The sequence below is a fragment of the Mesoplodon densirostris genome, chromosome 7 (genome assembly GCF_025265405.1).
Source record: "Mesoplodon densirostris isolate mMesDen1 chromosome 7, mMesDen1 primary haplotype, whole genome shotgun sequence".
NCBI classification, from domain to species: Eukaryota; Metazoa; Chordata; class Mammalia; order Artiodactyla; family Ziphiidae; genus Mesoplodon; species Mesoplodon densirostris.
Window position 1 is genome coordinate 69,160,426 of NC_082667.1, and position 15,711 is coordinate 69,176,136.

The window sequence follows — 15,711 nt, forward strand, 5'->3', positions numbered from 1 at the left end:
GACAAACTGGAATCTCTCTTAAGACACACTTCTCTGAGAGGTGGCAGGGTTGGACAAAGAGAATGCTGCTTGTCATTTTGTGTCTTGATTTCCAGCCTGTTTGGCCGGTTACCTGAGTCAGGCCAATACTTGTACTGTCCAGTCCAGCTGGTGGAGATCAGAGAGAATATTTTCCCTGGTCACAAAGCCAAGCTCTGAAGATGTGAAACAAGATGAATGGAGCAGCTCATTTTATGATTTTGCTCCTTATGACAAGCACCACTAAAGACAGAGACAAAGAAACAAAGACTAGGAGGCTGTGGATTATAACCAATGGGTACTCAGAACCAAATACAAAGGTCACAACTCAAAGAACTAATTTTTACATACTTTTTCTCCTGCCAAGCTACATTTAGAAAGGGAAAAAGATGAGAGACTTTCATTATTCTTGCTTTGGTTGGGCCATGCAGGCAGAGATCTAAGGGATTGATGTGTAAGAATTCTTACCTTCTGCTGGCTTTTTGTCAGCTGTCCCAGGATCTCTCAGTGTCCCAACCATTGAAATCCCAACCTCATAACCAGAAACTGTAGGGGAGGCAAAATTTTACCTCTATCTTCTTAAGGTTTTTTGGCTGGGCCTGAGAATTAAATTGGCATAAAACAGATTAACAGTAGAATTGTATACACATTTATGTTAAATGAAGACTCAAAAAAATGGCAAAATCTATAGGCTTTTATACTAGGTTGAACAAATAAAGGCAATTGTGAAAAAGTAAATTATATGGGGAGGCTAAAGGAAGATACGAATTATTTCAACAAAGTCTATGTATACAGGATACTCGGCTTTGATTTGCCACTGAAGAATGTTTCTTTTCTTCTGGTATGAGAGCATCCTTCACATGGGAGCTTTTATCTCCTGTTTTCAGGAAGAAAAGGGGAGCTTAGAAGGCTCTTCTTGCATCTGCTGTTTCTTAGGTGACTTTAGCTCAAAATAATCCTTATGCTAAAGTGGCATATTTTGGGGTGGCATATTCTGCCACTCTTCAAGAACCAGAAAGTCAGTGGTCAGGACACAAGGAATATTTTAGAAGAGCCAAGAACATAGCAGCTCCATTTTTGTTCCACGTAGATTAAAGCTGTTGAATAACTGAGGGTCAGATGATTCGCCTCCAGGTGAAAACCAAACTTATTTCACAGATCTCTAAAACACGCAGAACAGATACTGGGCATTAAGTTTCACCCTCCTTTTAGAGATGAGGAAATGAAGCCACAGAAACCTGTGTGTACTCGTTCAGACTGACAATTGATGTATTAGCAGAAATGTTAGAAACTCGGTAGAATTTTTTTGTTTGCTTTTTAATAACAAGCTTTAAAAATATGTTTAAAGCAGACCAATTCTGGGTGTCATAATTGAATACCGAACAAGATAGGGATCACCAAATGCATTGCAGAGAGTAACTGTACTCACTAGAAATTTGGTTCTCTTGAGAAAAGCTGCCTGAAACTCTTTCTATGCTGTGCTCAGTCTATGCTATGAAAGTGAGCATCTCTGATGCATTCTAGATAGCTGTAATGGGTTCTTAACTGCAACTACAAAGTTGTGTTCCCTTTAGTTTTGTCAAAAGAAGTAGTTACTTTTAAATAGTTCACACTCTCCTTTGTCATGAAATCTGTAAAGATAAAGCATGGTGAAAATAATTATTAACACCATGAGTTCCATGAGAGGCATACGTAAGATTCTGTGCTACTCATTGTGGGGAACACAAAGATGTATGGAGGAGAAGGCAAAATGACCAGATCTTGTTTTGGTGGAGGCAAATGTGGCATAGTAAAAAGATTATGGAATTTGCCATCAAATAGACCTAGATTTCAATTCCACTTCTGCCACCTAACAGCTGTGTGACTTTGCGCAAATTACTTGTCTCATTGAGCCTCAATTTTCTCTTCTACAAAATTCAGATGAATAGATGAGCATTTGCATAGGGCTGTTATAAAGATGGAGTGAAGAACCTCAACACAACTATGTTTAATGAGACATTGACAGAAGAATATATCATATGAGTTAGAAAATGATACATGCCATGAGAAAAGTATTTCCTCAGAGCAGGAAGAGGTACTGTTTGCATTAAAAAATGAATGCTTGACCTTACTTGACTTCTGTTTTTAAAGAAGTTATGGAAGTCTGAGGGAATGCACAAATAGCTATAACTAGTTTATGAGTAACATATGTGTTTTTGGTGTCTATTCCTATTTATTTTCTCAGTAATATATGGTATCCTTAGGCTGTAAATTATAGTAATACATTTTTGACTTGGTATAATTTACCTTCATTTACAGAACTGTGTTTCTGTAGCAAGAATCAAAAGTATATACAGGTGTTCCATACGTGAATAAAATTACAATGTAGTAGATTCCAATATATGGCAGCCCAATTTTCGGGGCTCCTGTTGAAAAGAGATGGGAAAAGCATTTGAATGAATTACTATTATTTTTTGGTATTACTATATTTTAAGTGTTTGACTCTGGGCAAAATCCTTCATTACCTTTTGTGAAGACTATTAGTCACTTTTTATAGATAAATGACTTGGAATTCATGTAAAAATGGTGGTGCACTACAAGGGACACGAGCCACACAACATGCCCATGAGACTGTACCATCTTGGATAGTAAACCGTTGTTTTAATTTTAAGTCCTCTTCCAGAATGCATGCTGCTCATCTGTGGGGGGTCTCTGCTGGAGGGACATGTTACATACACATCGACTTGAATCAAATGAACGCCCTTAAGCTTGCAACCCTAAAGTTATTTTTGAAAGTCATAATGTATTCATTAAGCAATTACTTAATTTCTTCACGTTTTTCTCAGAACTAAGTATTAATTTATATTTATATATAGCCATTATATTGTTATATTTACATATAACTATTTTTTAAAAATCAAGGTATTTGCACAAAAATTTAAAAATTTGTAATGAAAGTACTCTCCAGAAATAGTGCCTAATTGCTTACGGTATGGTGATAAACCTTAGCAGTGGTTAACTTAGCTCTGTGTCTTCTAAGAAGATGCCCCTAAATTCCCTAGGCTGGGTTAGATCATTTTTATATATATTCTCTCATCCTTCATTATAATGGAATTATCTGTTTATGTCTGCCTCCCTATTACACCCTATGCTCTGTTCGAAATACTGTCTTACCTAACTTTATGTGCCTCATTCAGGGACAAGTACTTTAAACAAAGGTATTTATCAGAAATGAACAACTTAATGACTGAATTAATAAACACGAATCCTGTAATCTTTAACTTGTTTTGCTGCTGATGCCCTTTCACAGGCTAGCATTTGGCCCATAGTTCTTGTGGCTATTTTGGGAAGAATATTATTGACCTATAGCTAAGAAGTGTTTCATCTGACCCTGGATATTTCATAATTTTGCTAATGGACTGGGTTTTAGACACACACACATCTTGCCTAGCCTAGGGAAATGACTCATCCCTGAGGGTAGGCAGCTGTATTAGTTTTGTGTTCGGTGCCCTCTGCCAGGAATGACTGTATTGACAGTCTCAGTATCCGTGGGTTCCACATCTGTGAATTCAAATAACTGTGGATTGAAAATATTCAGAAAAAAAATTCTAGAAAAGTTCCAAAAAGCAAAAGTTTGAATTTGCTATTTGTCAGCAACTATTTACCCAGCATTTACATTGTATTTACAACTACTTACATAGCATTTGCGTTGTATTAGGTATTATAAGTTAACTAGAGATGATTTAAAGAATGTGGGAGGATGTGCACAGTGGTTATGTTAGCAGTGGTTAACTTAATTCTGCATGTTCTAAGAAGATGCCCCTAAATTCCCTAGGCTGGGTAAGATCCTGTTTATATGTATTCCCTCATCCTGCATTATAGTGGAATTATCTGTTTATGTCTGTGTCCTTATTATATCCTATGCTCTGTGAAAAATACTATCTTACCTAACTTTATATGCCAAGTTCAGAAACAAAGATTCTTCACCATCTTACATAAGGAACATGAACATCTGTGGATTTTGGTATTTGCGGGGGGTGGGGTGGGATGGGGAGAGTGTGTCCTGGAACCAATTCCCCACGGATACAGAGGGTGACTGAACTTTGTGCTGGACTGTGAGCTCCTCCAAGGCAGAAGCCATGGTGTTCAAATGAAAGTAAAGTACGCAGCTCCGTAAACTTTTGTAGTTTCCAACTGGGTGCAGCACCATGGGTGCTTTAGTTCTAGTAACAGTGTCAGGCACTAAAACAAGCTCTAAATCCTCAGAGAAAAATCATTCTGAACCATCTTAGCTCATCCTTAAAGCACCAACCTGTGAGTGTTATTCACCGTGCCAGGAGCTTTCATTCACTTTAAATTCTCACAGGCCTTTTTTTCTTCCTCTGGTTTCTAGTTTTTGAATGATAGCTAAATCCTAGTGGGATGGTTTATACCATGGGTGTCCCATGGAGCCTAAGGTTATGGTAATATTAGAGTTTTTCTCACAATCCTTTTACCATGTAAAAAATTGAGATATTATACATAAAGTGCGTTGAGTGAACTAATCTTAAGCGTACGACTCGGTGAAGTTTTACCTAGGCAGACACCACCTCGGTAACTATCACCCAGATCAAGAAGCAGAACGCTCCAAGCTTCCGTGAGGTTCCCTTGTGCCCTTTCCATTTCCCCTCCTCCCCCCGCGAGATAACCATTATTCTAATTTCTCTCACCATGTTTAAATTTTGTATGAAATTACTCTGGAAGCAGTGTTAAGTGGAAATATTTGACCCACAGTCCCGCGGGGCTGGACGAGACGCACGCTCGGCTCCCTCTCTATAGGGCACCCCGCGGAGGCTGCAGGGGACCACAGAGCCACGGCTCCGCTCTCACCGACCCAAACCAGCCCCGCCAAGAGGCGCGTCGGGACTCACGAAGACAGTGCGGGAGCACGCCACAATGGCTGCCAGCGGTCACCCGCGGCCGCCTCGCCGCATCCTCCCCACATTTCCAGTGGGCGCCGCTCCCAAGCGACGGGCAGCCCGGGTGTGGCCCTGGACGCGACCCGCCGGAACGCGAGCTACCCGCGGGGGCGCTCGTGAGCTCGGGATGTGGGGCGCGCGACCATTGGATGAACTTTCCCCGCGAGCTGGCCGGGAGCAGAGCCCACCTCCCGGCCCTCTCTCCGCCCTCCCATTGGCCGTTCGTGTCCCACCCGCGCCCGCTCGCGTCCTCCTCCCGCCCGGATGGAAACGGGGTTGAGGGGGTGGGAGGCCGAAGCCAGGAGGAGGGTGAGCGGTCCTCCTAGTAAGGGGGCGCGAGAGAGCCAATCAGGACAAGACGTGGAAAAGAGGCGCCGCGTCAGCCAGTCACATTCCGAGGTCCGGGTCGGGGCCGGCTGACGCGAGCGCGGGCCGCAGCCAATGGGCGTGCCACCACCCGTCCGCTCTTCAGCGGCCGGTCGGGGGCGGTGGAAGAGCGAGTGAAGGGAGCGCGACGGCGACGGCGACAGAGCACTCTCTGGACTGCCAGGAGGAAAGCGAGGCCCGAGCCTCTGCGTCTAGGTGAGAGGCGGGGACGCCGGGCGGGAGAGGCGGGCTGCGGGTCCCTCCTCGCCTGGCCGGGGCCGCGGCTCTGGGAGCCGGGGAGGCAGGCCTGGCCGAGGCGGGGGCTACACCCGCTGCCCCGTCCCCGCCCACGGCTGCGTAGAGCGGGGGGCGCCCGCTTCTGCCCGGATGGTCTCTGCGAGGCTTGGCGGGGCCACCGCCCTCTGGAGAGCCGGGTCTGAGAGCGGTGCCATAGGGAGGGGCCTGGTTTGCAGACGCGGATCCTGGGGCCGCCGCCTGGGGCGGAGAGACCGCGTAGAGGTGGCGAAGATGGGGCGGGGTAGTTAACGGAGGAGCAGGTTTGTGCGCCTGAGGGTGGCAGTGAAAGGAGGCCTGTGATAGCAGGATTCTGGGTTTGGGGACGAAGAAAGTGATGGGAATAGGGTGATGCTCAGAAAAGGGTGCCCGGGGAGAAGGTGCGGAGCCGGGGCGTGTGGTTGGCCTCTTGGAAGTAGGCATTGATTGAGACTGGGGGGAAATCAGCTGGGAGTGAAGGGAGGACAGGCTTGGGACACGTGAATCTGGAGTAAGAGGCACTTACTAAAGCCGGAAGGTGACTGAGAGGCAGAGGTTTTAGGTGAGGTGTGGATGGAGACTGTTTGACTAGAAGGCGTTAGGTGGCCAGTTAGGAGAAAGTATACAAGGAGCAAACGAGGTAGGTTTAAGTATGGTAACTGAAGGGTGTGGATCTTTTATGAGTAAGTCAGCAAGAATAACTGTCGGTTTTGTCAGGTAGGACCAGGTCCATAGGTTCATTCACTACTCGTCGATGGCCAAACTCTCAGACTTGTTAACTCTCACTGCTGAGGTTGATTGTCCTCCCTCCCCAACCTTCCTCCGTCCTCCCCAACCCTTCTCCCACCCGTGTGACAGTTCATCTCATTGTTTTGCCTCAGCAGCACACGAACTCATCTTCTCACAAGCCATGGCACAAATATTGTTTGCTTTTGATTGGATCGCAGTGAGGAATCGCTTAATTCTTATATCAAAAAAAAGTAGAATGTGTTAGTTTAAAGACAACATCACAGGTTACTTTCCAAAAACTGCAATACAGGGGAGTTTCTCAACAGTCATGTGTCATAAAAATGATGCAAGATCTCTTACAGTAACACAAGTAAGAGTGAACATAAGTACAATTCTGTTACTCTATAAGAATCAAGCATTTTGATGTAGAATTTGATTATGCATCACGCTTGTTGGGAAATTTTTCAGCCTTGGGAAGAGTTTTGTAGCTAAATAGGTTCCAAGTTCTTTTCACTTACAGAAAAGAAAAACATGGTATCACTGCTACTACCTTTCTGTTTAAAGCTTTGGAGGTTTTATTTGCGGGGTATGGGCAGAGGTTGGGGGCAGAGAAAAGTTAGCAGAAAAGAAAATGGTCCATTACTACATTTCCATTGGATTTAAAGAGGAGGAGGTGATACAACTGAGGTATAATTTCTGCCTGAGGATAGGACAAAAGGATTGTGAAGAGTTAAGTGCTTCTTTACCAACATGAAGTAGTATAGTGTTAAGGACAAAACCCAAAGAGGGCATTTGTCAAATAGGATGTTTCCTAATTAACCAAATCAACAAAGCATTATAGGTAATGGACCATTCTTTAGGATGTAGAAATAGTTTTGTGGAAGTAATTTCTTGGTAATGCTATTCACTGATCACATTTTACTCTTAGTATAACAGAGTACCTTAAGTGCTGAGGTGCTGAGGCGACTCGGAGCAGAAGTAATCTGAGTGGTGTGGAGTTAATCAGGGAAAGTTTCCTGGAAGAGGTGAGTGTTGAGCCATCTTTTGAACTAGGAGTTGGGACATGGGTTATTGCAAGATAAGAGGATGGCATTTCAGTAGTATGGACATGTTATAAGCAACTGTGGACAAGAGTGACAAATTAAAAATGGTTTTTAAGGAGGATTGAAGATTTGAATGAAGATTTTTTTTAAATAAATTTATTTATTTTATTTATTTAGTTTTGGCTGAGTTGGGTCTTCGTTGCTGCGCGCAGGCTCTCTCTAGTTGCGGTACGCTGGGGCTACTCTTCTTTGTGATGCATGGGCTTCTCATTGCGGTGGCTTCTCTTGTTGTGGAGCACCGGTTATAGGTGTGCAGGCTTCAGTAGTTGTGGCACGCGGGCTCTAGAGTGCAGGCTCAGTAGTTGCTTGAGGCACACGGGCTTAGTTGCTCCGCAGCATGTGGGATCTTCCCGGCAGGTTTCGAACATGTGTCCCCTGCGTTGGCAGGTGGATTCTTAACCACTGTGCCACCAGGGAAGCCCATGAATGAAGATGTAAAGGTGTAGAAATCAACTAAGTCTGTTGTTATAGCTTAGTTGATAAATGATGGTTTTGTATGGTGGCTAGGAGAGAAAAATTAGAATAGTTGATGATGGATTGGAGATAAGTAGTGAAGAGTACAAAAATGTTTTTTGATAGTTATGATAAGAGGAATATGGTGAAAGTAAATTGGGTTGTTGAGAGGTAGATTTGGTGTTCAACCATATATAATAATAAATATTTTTGATTCCTGTACTAGATTATGTTGATAATAATAGCAAAATTTATTGGGTGCTACTTTGTGCCAGAAACTGTTTTGAGCTTTCCAAGCATCATCTTCCTTTGATTATCCCTACTTTATAAATGAGTGAACTGAGGTTCGGAAAGATTCAATTTAACCAAGGTAACACAACTAGTAGGTGGCAGGTCAGGGTTGGCAAAGTCAGTAAGTAAACGTGAATTGAGCATCTGCTTCATGCCAGGCATTGTGTTATTAAGTGCTAGGGATTCAAGGTTGACAAGCAAATTCAAGGTCAAAACTGAGCCATGTTTTATAGATTGTCAGGAGTTGACAGAAGAGAGCCAGTGAAGAAATAGAAAAAGATTAGTTGGAGAGACTTTTGTAGACACTGAGGAATATACTGTTTAGGGAAACTTAGGATAGAGTTTTAAGAAAGAGGAAGTGATCATCAGCAAAATATGTAGCTGAGAGACTCAGAAGAGCAAAGATTGAGAAGAAACCATTGAGTTGAGTAAGGAAAAACATCGTGTGAATTTGGTCTCAAGAAAGCCAAAATAAAGATACTAACATACAGGCTGGTAGTTAATTGTGTTTAGTGGCAAGTGCTCTATGCAAATTTAAAGTTTGGTATGATCACAATTATGGTCAAATTCATAGGAAAGATGTTGGTATGTCCTTTTGTAATATTTTAGTTATTGGCTGATAAGATCATGGGTAGTTTAAAAATGCTGGTACTTTTTGTATTTTTCCAAGGTTAAAAAAAAGCATTGTTATTTTTATCATTAGTGGGGAAAAATCATTCAACTAAAATGAACTAATAGTGAGAGAATATGTGGATGGTCTAGTCTGTACTATGTTTGGGGTAGGAGAGAAGATGGTCTTATTTCAGTGTCTACCGCATATGAGCCACTTCGCTAGGCACAGTCCCGTCTTGGCAATGACTTGTTATTGTTGGAAACAACCTGAAACTACATTTGCTTAATCTGAGGGATCAGGTTACTAAAGCACCCTGAATCATGGAGATATGGTCTTGGCTTTTCTGAACATTGTTTAATAAATGAATTTAAGGTTAAAAAAAACCCAAACCAGTCGTACATTGAGTCATTTTAACTGTGTCTTTTTGGCCTTATACCCTTCTCTCCTCCCACACGTAGGCTTGTAGTTCCTCTCTTCAGTGGGTTTGTACTGGGCTTAGAGTCTCAGTTCAGTAAGGCAACATGAAAGTGCTGAGCTTACGTATAACAAATTTAACTTAAACACTTAAAAATCGTCATTGTTGGAGCTTCCCTGGTGGCGCAGTGGTTGAGAGTCCGCCTGCTGATGCAGGGGACACGGGTTCGTGCCCCGGTCCGGGGGGATCCCACATGCCGCGGAGCTGCTGGGCCCACGAGCCATGGCCGCTGAGCCTGCGCGTCCGGAGCCTGTGCTCCGCAACGGGAGAGGCCACAACAGTGAGAGGCTCGCGTACCACAAAAAAAAAAAAAAAAAAAAAAAAGTCGTCATTGTTTTCTGTTCCCAATTTGAAGAAGAAAAGAGATAAATTTCAAGAAAATAAGCTTTTCTTATCAAATAATTATTCCAAAGCAAATTAGTAGTATTTGCCCTAGGGTTAGTACAGATTTATTCCAATCTTGTAAGTCAAGAATGGGACGTAGTTTTTAGTTTTAATTTCATTTGGTCCATAGGAATTGTGGAAGGAAACTTAGTATTTCATCTAGGCACTGTACTGTGTTCCTTAAATAAATTATTGCATTTAATTCTCAGGCAATTCTCTAAGGTGGTTATCTTATTTTATGAAGAGAATGAGATTTAGAGAAATTAGTAACTTTCCAAAGGCCAGAGAGCTAAGTGGCAGAGCTGGAGATTCCAATTTGCTTTCTCTGACTCCAGAGCTCATGCATATGAGATGTATGGCAAGAAGGGCTTGTTGATTAATACATACAACTGAAAAAAATGCCACATAGCCTTAGGTATTTAGTAACTATTCGTTACTTTAGAAGATGGGACTCTTGCTCTGTGTGTTTGTGCCCGTGACACGGGGTCTTAAATGATAGTGATTTTTGTGTCTTATAGGGTGTGTTATATTTTATTGCTTTAGAGGTGTGTGTTTTCACATTTTAATATTTTTTGAAATGAAGATTTTACAGTGTCTATATTTTTTTAAAAATGTTTACAAAATGGATACTTTGTCTTAAAGTCAAATGTGTCTCAGAATTAAGGAAGTGTGGTATGTGCATATAGTATTCATGTATAACTGTCTTAGCAGTTTGTTTGCATTTTCTTCCCAGCCTCCTCCCTTTACTTAGTGTATTGCTTTTTTTTTTTAGTATGGTAGAATACAAAATTGAAGTGTTTATTAATAATAAAATAGGCATTCTCTTTAGGTAGTGAATATTATGGTGTAGGAGAAAATTTTTTATGTAGAAAATTCACATTGCGCTGTGAATGAGCAGATCTGAACTTTAATTTTGGTTTTGTTAGCAACTTGATGTGTAACTTGAGGCAAGTCACTTCCCCTCTCTGAGCTTTAGTTTCCTCATCTGTAGAATAGAGTGGGGAGGGCAACTTTTAGACCTGTCCAGCTTAAAGAAACTGTATGCCTTCTTTCTAATTAAAAATGTGGATGCCTTAGAGCCCTTTCTTAAAATACTGTGTTTGTTGCTTTTTACTATTTTTTCTTTCTCTTCATCTCCCTGTCTTCCCTCCCTGCCCTTTTTTCCATGGATCCTTGAGGGTATTGTCAGATTCTTAATTTATTAGAGAGTATGAATTACTTTTTATATCCTCCATTTATCAAGACAGGATATCTGAGAAAAGTAGGTAACCAGTAAGTAGTGAATGAATGAATATGTTTTATCTGGGTTAAAAAAATAATTGTTTAAATAAAATACCATCAAAGAGTTGTTGAAGTTTCATTGAAGGATAGTACTGCTGCCTTTCACATAAAGAATGAAATGTGTTTAGCAGAGTAACTATCTGCTCTCTACTGGGCAGATGTACAAAGAGGAAAGCTCCTGCACCTGTCTTTAAGAAGCTCTCTGTTCTAATAGGCGAGGCCAATGTCTTTAAACTTTGTATTATGGAAAATTGCAAACATAAAAATACAATAATATGCATATCACCAGCTTTAACATTTTTCAACTTGTGGTCAATCTTGTTTCATCTGTATCTCCACCCACTCCCCTCCCCCTTTTTAATTTTGAAACAAGTCCCTAGACATTTTTACCCGTTATTACCATACAGCATGATAAGTGCAACAATAGACATGCTAATCTAAGTGAAGTGGAAATTTCTTCATATAAATATATTTGAGACTTGTATATTATACTGTTCTGAGCAAGAGAAATTAGATTTAATAATCTACTGTAGGACAGGGATAAGTAGTTGGAGAGACTGAATATACATATATAAAACAGAATGTAGCAATGTAAGATCATATGCCAGTATTAGAGATTCTAAATGGGAAATGACATTGGTGGAGTGTGTGTATGTATGTGTGCGTGTGTTTAAGTTTTAACTGTTTGACAGTTTTAAGATTACTTTGAGATATCTAGTCTAGATCATTCTTGTCCTTTATGGAATTTTTGCCAAAAATGTTGGCATGGCAGCCACATGAGAAATCCTTCGTGAATGTAAGGAATTCTTACCACTATATCTTATTATTTTGGAGTATTGACCTAAAAACTTTGAGCCATTAACTGAGAATTAAAATCTTAAAATATATCCCATAATGCAGAGTCTTAGTCAAAGGTCATAAACTCCTTTGAGCATCTCAAAGCTTTGTGCTATCTCTTCTCCTCAGAAAAAATATACATATACAATTAGTTTTTCTAATAATTTCAGGAGGCTAATAATACTTTCAAAACCCATTCAGATATCTTTGAAGGTTTACAGATTCTGGTTTAATAATCCATTCTTTAATGTATAGGCAGATAGCATACTGCTAAAATTCAACTTATATTTATTTCTTTGTGCTCTTCACCTTTTACAAACAAGTGTTTTTGTTTTTTTTAACTTTAAACAATTTTTATTACACAAAGGTTGTCACATAATTGGATATTGCCCTACTCTGTACACAATTATTCTTACTCTCCACAGAAAGGCTGCTTCTTAACTTCTCATCTGTTGATGGCAATCACTAAAATCCTGATTTTAACAGAATAGTAGTAAAAATGCCTCAGTGATTTAAATTGAAAGCAGTACATTGGTACATGGCTCTTACACTCATTTACCAGGAATGTGCAAATGTCTTTATTCAAAAATACAAAGTAAATTATCTGTAGGCATGGACAATGACAGCAGTAAACCATTCTATGTTGTCAACTGAAACCAGTAACTGATGGTTATAGTGATTTTCTTAAACATCAGCCAGCCTTTTCTTCAGTCAACTCCTTCAGCTGACCTCTCATTAAAGTTATTGGTGAGGAACGCTGCCTTGAGCTTCCTTTCACAGCTCATTAATGATGGTAAAGCACTATTCTAGGAATTAGGACATGCCACCTCCCATCCCACCTCGCATCCCACCTCCCATCCCACCCATTCCGCCCATTCCAGGATCCTTCTCTTCTTTAGGAATTTCTGTGACTACGACTTCTGCTGTAGTTAACAGAGAGGCCACTCCAGCAGCATCCAGTAATGCACTTCCTACAACCTTAGTTGGATCAGTGATTCCTTTTTCCACCATATTCACAAAATCTCCAAGCATAGTGTCATAACCAACTTCTGAAGAACTTTGCAAAATTTTCTCAACTATCAGTGATCCTTCGACACCTGCATTCTTAGCAATGGTCATTGCAGGAATTTTGAGTCAAACAAGTGTTTTTCATTATTGAGTGAAATTATAAAATTCATTATGCAAATGCCTAACTTTTTAAAAGACCAATTCTTAATTGGATTCTTGGGGGAAAACAAGCTGTAGCCAGTTTGAATATGTAGGAATGATTTTACCAAAGATTTGGGAATAAGTGTATGGAACTTTATATAATGGCTGCTATCCATCCTGAATTAAGATGAAGTAGAATATGATTTAAGGATGAATAAATACATAAATACCACCTTTTCAGAGGTAAAGGAAAAAACTTCTTTGACCTCTCTTGCCCTTAATTAGTTAAGATCTGTGGAGGAAAGGATCTGTTAAAGTATTTTGAGGTTCACATTTGTGTTAAAACAACTCCTAGATATGATACACAGAGGCTTAGAAACATGTATTGGTCTGACAGAGGATTGATTCTCAGTAGAACCTTGAGATCATAAGTGTTTATTGTCCATCTAGTTTGAAGGATGGGCCTAAATATATTTCTTAGAAGTATGGGTTGTTTTTTTTTTAACATCTTTATTGGAGTATAATTGCTTTACAATGGTGTGTTAGTTTCTGCTTTATAACAAAATGAATCAGCTATATGTATACATATATGTACATATATCCCCATATCCCCTCCCTCTTGCGTCTGCCTTCCACACTCCCTATCCCACCCCTGTAGGTGGTCACAAAGCACTGAGCTGATCTCCCCTTGCGATGCACCTGCTTCCCACTAGCTATCTATTCTACATTTGGTAGTGTATATATGCCAGTGCTACTCTCTCACTTTGTCCCAGCTTACCCTTCCCCCTCCTCGTGTCCTCAAGTCCATTCTCTACATTTGCGTCTTTATTCCTGTCCTGCCCCTGGGTTCATCAGAACCATTTTTTTTTTTTTTAAGATTCCATATATATGTGTTAGCATTCGGTATTTGTTTCTCTCTTTTTGACTTACTTCATTCTGTATGACAGACTCTAGGTCTATCTACCTCACTACAAATAACTCAATTTCGTTGCTTTTTATCGCTGAGTAATATCCCATTGTATATATGTGCCACATCTTCTTTATCCATTCATCTGTCAGTAGACACTTAGGTTGCTTCCATGTCCTGGCTATTGTAAATAGTGCTGCAGTGAACATTGTGGTACATGACTCTTTGAATTATGGTTTTCTCTGGGTATATGCCCAGTAGTTGGATTGCTGGGTCATGTGGTAGTTCTATTTTTAGTTTTTTAAGGAACCTCCATACTGTTCTTCATAGTGGCTGTATCAATTTACATTCCCACCAACAGTGCAAGAGGGTTCCCTTTTCTCCACACCCTCTTCAACATTTATTGTTTGTAGATTTTTTTTTTTTTTGATGTTGGCCATTCTGACCGGTGTGAGGTAAGTATGGGGTTTTAAAAATTTGTGGATTGTACCTAAAATATAATCATAATAATGGTTATTAGCATAAGCAGAATCCTTAGGAGATAGGAACAGATCAGTTAGCTGATAAATGGGACCTTTGACTGCAGAGCAGATCATAGGTTGTTTGAAGATCAGTGAATATTAGGTGTATGGCTTTAAAGTGATAACCTTGTGACCCATTGGAGTTAATAATTTTCTGAGTATCTAATGTATTACTAGGAAATAACTTATTCTAATATACAGTAATACATAGACTTTGAGAGCTAGAAGAGGATTTATCCATCAGTGATTTAGCCTCCCCTTCAGTGAATTTTATGACTGATCAGAGCAATTAATTGACTTGCCCAAGGTCACGTGGTTAGTGGCAGTCCCAACAGCGTAGTCTGTTGCTCTTATTTATCTTGGCTGTCTTTTCGTTCTGGATCTCAGTTTATGGAGAAGGAAATATCTTGACAGAGTTTTTTAGCATTGTGACTTTGATTCTCAATTGATAAATTGCCTAAGAATTCGCTGGGCTTCTTAGATGCGTTAAGTCAGTTTCAGAGCTGGAAAGAGATTCTAAGAATCCACAAAGTCATCAAACACTTCCCTCTTGTTTTCTATACCTTTCTGTGCTTGACAGCATTTTGTTTGTTGCAAGCTTTACATAAGAACCTGGCAAGGTTTTAAAGCTAGACCAGGAAGATTTTTGAGAAGAGGCTTTGTTATGGGATTCAGTTGTTTAAAGAGATTGCTGGAAGCTTCCTACTCAAAACTAGAGACTGGAGGGATCGTTGACATTCAAGTTCAGAGAAGTTTCTTTTACTTCCACGAAGGGCTCTGATTCCATGTCCTCATGCCACATTTGGTTGGTGTGGACCTGGTGACCAAGGAGAAGACCTGCCCTTATAGCTGGGGTAAAGACCTTTAGAACAGTGACCCTCCAGCTCTTTTAATCCCGGCCCTTTAGCTGGGTCATTCTTTAGCTCAGTAATTCCCACTTTCTAGTGGAATAATAACAAATAAATTGTCAAGGTATAAGCATTTTGGGGGGGAGAGGGACTTTCTTCAGCAGTTAGGGAAATGGATGGTTCCTATTTGAATCACAAAAAATATACTTGTCTTAAAGTCTAGACTAGTTAGAAAACTGTAGGTCTCAAATTCTAGTAATAGAATTACATAACACATTCTGCTGGTTTAATAGAACAACTAAAATGATAATAATGAAGCTCAACTTAATTAGAAGTAAGAATAATGATAATTGAAAACCATGACCAGTTTCACTGACTGATTGAAAATTACAGAATTACAGGTTTTGAGTGCGCATATTTGGTAGAAGCTTTGCAGCATTGTGAGTTGCAGCAAGCAGAGTTATTAATTGTAAACAAACTGAAGTTTTCAATACATTCTAATAACATACTCATATTTGCAACTCTT

At 40.3% G+C, this 15,711-nt stretch overlaps 1 protein-coding gene and 1 long non-coding RNA gene across 4 annotated transcripts in view; one reads left to right on the plus strand and one right to left on the minus strand.

Moving 5' to 3' along the window:
* Positions 1–492: 492 nt before the first annotated feature.
* Positions 493–5,024, minus strand: LOC132493806 (uncharacterized). The gene is made up of 3 exons (XR_009533022.1): positions 4,707–5,024; positions 2,305–2,423; positions 493–617 (listed from the first exon to the last, which is right to left on the minus strand). It is a non-coding gene; the product is annotated as an uncharacterized LOC132493806 (long non-coding RNA).
* A 364-nt stretch (positions 5,025–5,388) lies between these two features.
* FAR1 (fatty acyl-CoA reductase 1) overlaps positions 5,389–15,711 on the plus strand; it is a 74,399-nt gene continuing 64,076 nt past the window's right edge. Inside the window, exons 1-2 of one of the 3 annotated variants that reach the window (XM_060104261.1) lie at positions 5,446–5,537; positions 7,252–7,348. The gene's annotated coding sequence lies outside the window, so the exon portion shown is untranslated. Of the gene's footprint in view, positions 5,538–5,769; positions 5,879–7,251; positions 7,349–15,711 lie in introns of those variants that run through there. The other 2 variants (XM_060104260.1, XM_060104262.1) reach the window with 2 other exon arrangements.